We start from the raw sequence: 7,990 nt of genomic DNA, 5'->3' as shown, positions 1-7,990 counted from the left end.
ACGAGCCCGGGGTCTGGACGCTCCCCCCCTCGCTCCCGCCACCGGGCGAGCCTGCAGGAAGCGCGGGGTGTGGAGGGTATTGAACACGCCGGGGCTTTACCGCCCAGGAGCCGGCTCGCAAGACCCTCGCCGCCCCCCCCCCCCAGCTTCCCAACGGGGAAGCGCCCGCAGAGGATCGGAGCCCTTGCTCCAGGCAAGGGCGATCTCGCGCTCGGCCCCTAGACGGCGCTGCAGCCTCGCGCGTCCCCACCCCTGCGAGGTAGGAAAGTAAGTGACATTTGCAGGGCGAATGGGGAAGAGCTGGTTAAGCCCGGGGTCTCCGGCTGGCCGCCTCTCGCCCTGCACCTGGGCTCCCCGCTCAGAGGGGCAGCCTGGGCAGCGCGGGGGGCTTCGCTGCAAGCCGGCCGGCTGGAGCGACCGCCCAGGCAGTGCAGGCGGGAGCAGCTCGGCGGGAGGGAGGAGAACAGAGCCCCCCGGGGGAGCGCAGGGGGTTCTCCAAGCCACCTCAGAGCTCCCCAGTGTAATCCCACCCGCCACCGGCGGGGCTGTCCTGCCTCAGGGCTATTGCTGCTCTACTTAACTGGGGAACCCACAGGCTGAGAAGCAGCTTCTTGGAATCTCTCCCTGGCTCTCCAAAAGGGAAGCTGCCCTGCTGGGGCCACAGATGTCCAGGGGAGAAGGCGTCTGTTGGATGTGCTGGCCATGGCCCCAGGCAGAGCCAGGAGCTGATCAGCAGCAGCCGGCAGGTGATTGGAGTTAAATCAAGGAAGCTGCAACTCAAGGAATTTGCTCAGGCTGGGGGACTTCTTCACCCCTTTCTGTTCTTGCCCTGGCTTGGGAAGGAAGGTGCTTCCCAGCCCCAAGCGGAGGACTCCCTCAAGGGAGCTGGGGATGACAGGCAGGATTTCCTTAGGGGCAGGCTCCTGAAGTTGTTTTGGCTTGTTAGAAAGGGACACCAAAACCTCCTGAGCATGGAATTGTACTTGTGAGCTCCCTGGCTAACTCCTCCGTGTGCTGTGCAGGAACAGGTAAGCTGCATGCACTTATGCTGGGGTTCCCTGGGCTCTAGACAACTGCATTTTTGGTAGGAGACTCTCTTGAACTGTTTCCCACACACTAGTGAAATGTTCGTTCAAACTTTATTAGTAGGTGACTTGAGCTGTTTGGTTTCTGTGGTTGTGGTGTATTGCCCACCCACCCCCTGCCACTGCAAAATTGCTTTAGAAGCTTTTAAATTTAAAAATACTTCTTTCTCCACAGAATGATGGCTTTGGTTTGCCTCTGTTACTTCAGGGAGGGACTGTTCCCCTGCTACTTAAGGGGATATTAATACTGACCTAAACCTTTCCAAAAAGAGAGAGGGGAAAAGTTTTCTCCCTCCTCCAATGTGGACAGCCAAGTCAAACCTCAGAGTATGGAAAAAGACCCCCTTTAGGACAATTTTTGGTTCCACTCGTCTGGGATGCACAGTGATCTCTTCTCTCTTGCACTCACGCTCTGTTTATCCCCCTCCAGGGGAGTTGAATAGTGAACTTAGTAAACTGATCACTAACCCTGCTAATAAATTTGCTGTTCAGTGGATGGAAGAGAACCCCATTGCCTAGGTGCATGACTATAGATGTGCTCTCAGTAAAGTTTATTCTAAAATCCGTGAGGCTGAGAGAGGGAGAAAAATGCCTGGTAAAAGGTCCCTTTTTTATGCTGGCTCCTTTCCTTGCTGCTCATTTCCTCCCACCCCCTACTTTTTGCTAAAAGAATAGCAGAAAAAAATGGAATGTACATTTCATGTGACATGTTCTGGGTGTGCATAGTATGCACAGGGCAGAGGATCTGTATGTGTCGGTTTCTATGTTGTATGTTGGAGTTATTTTTACCATCTCCTCTAGAAGTGTCCATCTGGGGCAGGACCAAAGCCCACTGCAGACAATGAATTTTTGCATTGACTTCAGTGGTCTTTGAATGAGGGCACTGATCCGTTCTCCCTCGGATAGCGGCAGGCAACACAAATCTGAAAGCTGCTGGCCAAGGTAAGCAGTGCACGGCAATATGTTTGTTGAATGCTGATGCAAGCCCCAGAGAGGAAACAGATCAGTGGCTGGGGACACAGGCAGTTCAGCCTGCTGTGGAGTCTCCCCTATAAATAGATCCCTGCCCTATGGAGCACAGAACCATCCCTCTAGAGGTGCTCTTAGTTCAGTAAAATAACCAGACTCTCTGCTCAACACCTGTGCTTTCTATTTCGGGTTAATTACAGTCCTCCCACTTCCTTCTGAATCCACCAAGATGGGCTTGGGCTGCACTTGGAAGGCTGTTGTTGGTAACCACACAGCTCAGTTTATTCTTCCTTTTGAGTGGCTTGTGTGGTCCGAATGGAACAGGGTGTGTGTGGCTTAAACCCCAAACCCAGTTAGGTCTAACGGCAAAAGGGTTAATCCTGGGAAGTTTCAGGTACGCTGTACTTTTCAGGATCAGGCCCTGTAGAAGCGCTGAAGAACAGTCATATTTCCAAAGGAAACCCAATGACTGTGTGGAAGCTTGTTATTTAACTCCATAACCGCTTCACAGGCAAAGACGACTTGGCCTGGTTTTTAGGAGTCAGTGGCTGGGGGTGGGGTAGGGAGGGAGGGTCTTGGAGATGCCTTAAAACTGTTTGACTTTTGGAACATTGAGCCCCAATCTTCTAGAAATTAGGCCCGTCCAAGATGTGTCCATGATGCATGTGGAAATAGGGACACCCCAAAACCACCTGTCTGCAGGGCTAACACCTGTCGGTGTGTCTGTGTCTTCATTGGGATCTCATCTAAAGCCTGCTGAAGTCATTGGAAAGATGCCTGTTGAATTCAGTGGGCTTTATTTTGGGCACTGGGTGAGTGTGGCAGGTACCCATCACTTTTGATGCTTCCAACAGAGGCCCCATTTGATCACATAAAGTAGGACTGGAAGAATCTATCTTGCCAAAGGACAGCCTGGGAATTGGTGTGTTTCAAAGGGCAAATCCTAGAACATAAACTCTAAGTGTACCGCGTGGGCTAACCCAATGACTGTTCAGTGGACCAAAACTGATGTCTGCTGTTATCACATTTGGGAAAACCTTTACTGCCAATGCTTTCCTGGGGGAACTCCTTTCAGTCCTGCATGGTGGCATCAAATTGCCCTTTTTGCTCTTAATTTTTGAAGAAGTTAAGACCTGCAGAATTCCTTTGTGCAAGCAACTGGAATGCATGGTGTGTGTGTTCTGCTGTGGCTTTCCCTCTGGACTCTGAGCCTACATTCCTTTCAAATCCAGCACTCTCCCTAAACTCACTGAAATACATGACCAGGATCTAAGGGGCAAGTGTTGAGGAAAGGATAATGAAGGCACCATGGAAACCCATGGCAAGGCTTACATCGGCTGTGCTGGTGGCCTAAGCCAGCAGCAAAAGGAATCCTTTAAATAAGGATATTGAAAGGAAGGTGACGTGTATATTGAAATCTCTTTAGCCTTTTAGGTTTATTCTCAGAAAGGAAAAGCAGAGAGGTGAAGCCTATACTAGGGAAATAAGTTGATTTCACATATACAATTCTAGCTACAGCATTTACATAGCAAGAATCAATGTACCGGAATTGACTTATTTCCCTAGTGAACACCTAGCTTCTATACTCTTGCGTCAACCTCCCCTTACTCCCTGCAATAGTGAGGTGTACACGGGTTGACTGGCGACCCCATAAAGATCTTTTTTTTGCTGCATCTTGACCAGCCATGCAAAATTGACCTCCAGAATATCGACCCTGCCCGATTTGATCTTCCGCTTAGTATAGACAAGCCCTAAGAGCAGATAGCCTGCAGAGACCTGCAACTGTTCTTATGTGGGAACGTTATTCTGATTTCTTTGGTGTGCTCTTGCAACAGTGACCTCCCCAGGATCTGGAAGCTAGTCTTGGCTATTACATAAAACTACTGAGTGGGGAAAACTTTCTCACAGAGGCTCTGCTATACAACCACTATCTCAGGGTGCAGGTGGCTAATCCTCCTTGGTGCCACCAGGATTGGAGATGTCCTGGACTACCCTGGGGAGGGGACTGAGTAGAGCTTGTGGCACTTGGCTGGTGTATGGGATGCTCTATCCTTCGTGCCTTCCATCATGGGCTCCAGCAGGTGAGGGCCATCCTATGGCTTACCTCTTGCAATTTCCTTGAGAGGGTCCGGTACGATGGTGCTCCCTGCCCACCCCTCAGCCTGGCCCTTTGGAACTTACCACTGGGCCTCTTTCTCATGAGCCTCCCTGGTCCCTTGTCCCATACACCAGCACTGGGCAACCTGCAGTCCACAGGCTGCACATAGTTTGACAGGGTAAGCTGTGGGCCCCTCGGCAGGTTACTTACATGAGAGTTGACAGGGATAGACCACCTGCCTCTCCCATTGGCTGCAAATTGCCATTCCTGTCCAATGGGAGCTGCAGGAAGCAGTGGCCAGGAAGTCCCAGCAGCCAGTGTGGCTTCCTGCAGCTCCTGTTGGCTGGGAATAGCAAACTATAAAAAAGCTGTATGTGCAAACTCAAACTGTCTGGTGGGTGGCTTACCCTGTCGAACTGCACCTGGATCGTGGGCTTCAGGTTGCCCACCACTGCCATACAATGTCTACGATGGCTGTGAGGCTGGGTCTGGTGGCTCCTCTCCTTGGACTGGGGAAGGGGACTTTAGATGTGAATGGGAAGAAGCTCAGGACTTCGATAGGTGTGGACTGTAGGTGAACACAAGTGGAGTGTGAGCAGCTTCATTCTCCTTTACTGTGAATCACATGGACTTATTTGCATTTGTGCAAAATGCTGCCCTTGTGATGGGCCCAGGGATGAACGACACTAAACAGTAGAGCAGGGCCGGGACCAGAGGTCTCTGGGTACAGTAAATCAAAGGAGTCCTGAGTTCCAGCTGCACATCCTCTTCCCGCTGTCATTTGAAAATGGCTGGTGTATTTCCCATTCCCAACACTCAGCTCTGCTTCCAACCAAACCCTACATCTAAACGTGGGATTGATTAAGTCCTTTCTTAATCAGATGGTCTGTAATCAGAGCTGGACTTTGGTAAGTGCATGAAGACTGATCTCTGGGCATTTCAACTGCACAGACCCGTGCAATGTATTTGTCAATGACTCTTAAGCATGAGTGTTTGGAACCACTGGGATTTTCACACGTTATTTGATAACTTCAGAGGACTTTGACATCCCAAACTGTTGGCAGCTGGCGATTAGTGGGAGGTTAGACAGCTGTCCAGTATACATAATCGTCCTGAGAAACTCCAACTGGTGGTGCTTTCTCATTAGTTCTGGGCTGAAAGTGCTCATTCCTTTTATGTAGTCCATCAGTGCAAGAATATTAGCTCTTCTGGCAGTGTAAAAAAGGGTGATGTGATTGTGGTGTGGTGCCCAACACCTGAGGGGGGGCGGCATCAGGAAAATCTGTTGTGTATAAGGGGCAGGTGTAATACTGTAGAGCACAGACATTGTGCGCCCGTGAAGGAGTGGGCAGGGCCACTGGCTCCTGGACAGGTGCGGTGGGACTGGGGTAATAGGCTGAGGAGAGGGGGACTGCTGAAGCTCAAGGCTGCCTGGGAAAAAAATTCTACCCAAGTCCCCTATGCTGCTTTAGCATGACCAGTGCTTTAATGCTGGGGCTTGGATCCTTCGGAATGTCCTCGCTGCCAACAAAGGTGTGGCTGTAGCCCGGGTAACACCACCAGCCTTTGCTTTAATCTAGCTAGCATAGACGGTAATAGCGTGGACTTGGTGGCACAGGCTTCAAAATATGCTTGCATCCAGGGTGCAAGCATGCTGGGACCCTGGGAGTATGTACTGTGGCTGCTAGCCTGGGCTGAAGCCTGACCTGCTGTCACTTGTGCTGTCTAGTTGCAAGTTGGCCCAGGCATGCCTATCTGTCTGACTATTGTTTCCAGTGCAGACACACCCTTCATCCGATTCCTGCAAGCTGCTGGGTGAATCCTCTTCTTTCCTGATGCTCATGCAGATGCTTGCAGCAGAGGCAGTAGAAATCCCGGCCTAATATGCCTGATTCCCTAGAGTAAACTGGATCAGTGAGAACAGACTTGAGTGAGAGGAACTTAAGTGCCGCGTGCTCAACTGGAGTGTAATTGTCTCTAACTCTCTTCCCCATCCCTTTGCCTTTTGTGCTTCACGGGTGGACGTAGAAAATGTGGTTCATTAACAAGACGTTCTATATAGGGAAGCCTTAGCTAAACCCATCGTGAGGACAAAATGCCATGTGAAGAGCACATAATGACTTTTGGTCTGGGCATCACTGAGTGTAGTACAAATAAAGCATCTATAATGTATATGATTCCTTGCACTCTAGTACATTTCAGCTCTGAGTAATCTCTCACTTCAAACTAAAGCTGAAGTATGAAAATACCAAGGGATGTTAAATCAAGAACTGCTATAAACTAGTCTTTAAGAGCAACCGTACCTGGCATTGTGTCTAAGCCCTCCTCAGACAATGTGACTTCCCATTAAGCTGCATATCGGGATGTCTTTTTAGAGCAGTGGGGGAAAGTAAGCATTTGAATTGCCTGTGCCATGATACAAGGAGGTAGTTGTGATGGCTCTTGCTTCACACAGGCTGTTGTGTTTAATAAATAGACTGTTGCTTACTTTAAAGACTGATGGAAAATCCTGACCGCCCCTAGCACCACCACTGAAGATAATGGAAATTTTGTCCTCAAGCCCAACAGTGTCAGGGCTTCATCTTCAGTGTTTCCCTAAACATTAAGCGTCTCAAGTGAGATGCCCCCTGAAGGTGATGGAAGCTTTGTTTGCAAGATGATCAAGGGCCAAGTTATATTTTTCGGCAGCAAAGTCAAAGAGAGGGAGATGGTGAGGGGGGAGTGGAATTCTGTAGGGGTCTTCTGGTGGTATTTTCTGCTATTCCTGTCTTCAAGGGAGAGGGCATTTTGGGGGCAGTAAAGGAGACTGGAGGGGCACGTTTCTTCAGGGGACATTTAGGGGTCTGCCTCCAGTACCTCCATACAGAGGGCCCAGAGGCGGCTCAGAACCTTTAACATTTTTCATTTAAATAGATTGTCTCATTAAAACTGTAATGTTTCCTGGAGACACGTGGGTTCAAGAGTTTTCATCTGGATGGTTTCTGGCGAGACGCTGTCCCTTTCTCAGTTGGGAGGTGGGATATTGGCCTGTGGTGTGGGTTCAAGTCCCTGGTGTGCTTCATTCAGAGCAGAGTGTTTCATCCCAGATCACCCTGGATCAGGTAGAGCCTGGACATGGATCTGGGTTTCCCGCAACCCAGGACAACTTCCTAATCCCCATTTGAAATGGACAGACATTGTCTTTTCAAATTGAAAACCGCTGTCTTCGGTCCAATATGGACGTTTTGATCATTCCATTTTCATGAAAAGTCTTTGAGAGGTTTTGTTCCCATGAGGCATGGAATGAAACTTCAAAATCTCACAGCCCCCAAAACAGAGTTACCATCCTCTGGTCAGTTCTGTGGATTTGCCTCCTTGCTGTTGTGCCAGGGTTAGATCCTGACTCTGCTGGTTATATAATGGCACCATTGAGTTTGGGGTAGAATGTTACAACAGTTCCGTACAAGTGACTGTCCAGAGTACAAGATGGGACGGTGAGATCATGTTGAAGGAATGTGTCTATTATCGACATGCCACTCCTCTGTCGGAAGTGCCCAGAAAGGGGTTCTGCAAGAGTTACCAGCGATAGTTCCCACCTGAAAGAGCTGCTCATTGCGTTGGGGCAGCATCAGTGTGTCTGGGTCTCTGTAGACCAGGATAAAGACAAGACGTGAAATTCCTGCCCCTGCTGAAGTCAATGTTAAACTCCCATTGACTTTTCCATTTAATCCTCCTCCATCTTGAAGGGCAGGGGAGTACTGGGACTTGTACTGTATCTCTGTAACACAGTGGAACATGTCAGATCCTTGTTATGGGACACAAGCTGAATAGGAGATATATTACTGATGGGGAGGGTGGG

General features: G+C 49.7%; 1 protein-coding gene across 1 annotated transcript in view; it reads left to right on the top strand.

Annotated features, from left to right (window-relative positions):
* The first annotated feature begins 932 nt into the window (after positions 1 to 932).
* Positions 933 to 7,990, top strand: part of IL1RAPL2 (interleukin 1 receptor accessory protein like 2) — a 579,631-nt gene continuing 572,573 nt past the window's right edge. The window contains exon 1 of the mRNA XM_075007869.1: positions 933 to 1,028. The gene's annotated coding sequence lies outside the window, so the exon portion shown is untranslated. The remainder of the gene's footprint in view (positions 1,029 to 7,990) is intronic.

Source organism: Carettochelys insculpta, chromosome 13 (genome assembly GCF_033958435.1).
Source record: "Carettochelys insculpta isolate YL-2023 chromosome 13, ASM3395843v1, whole genome shotgun sequence".
NCBI lineage: Eukaryota > Metazoa > Chordata > Testudines > Carettochelyidae > Carettochelys > Carettochelys insculpta.
Note: the sequence above shows the minus strand (reverse complement) of the source record. Positions and strands in the feature narration are given on the sequence as shown.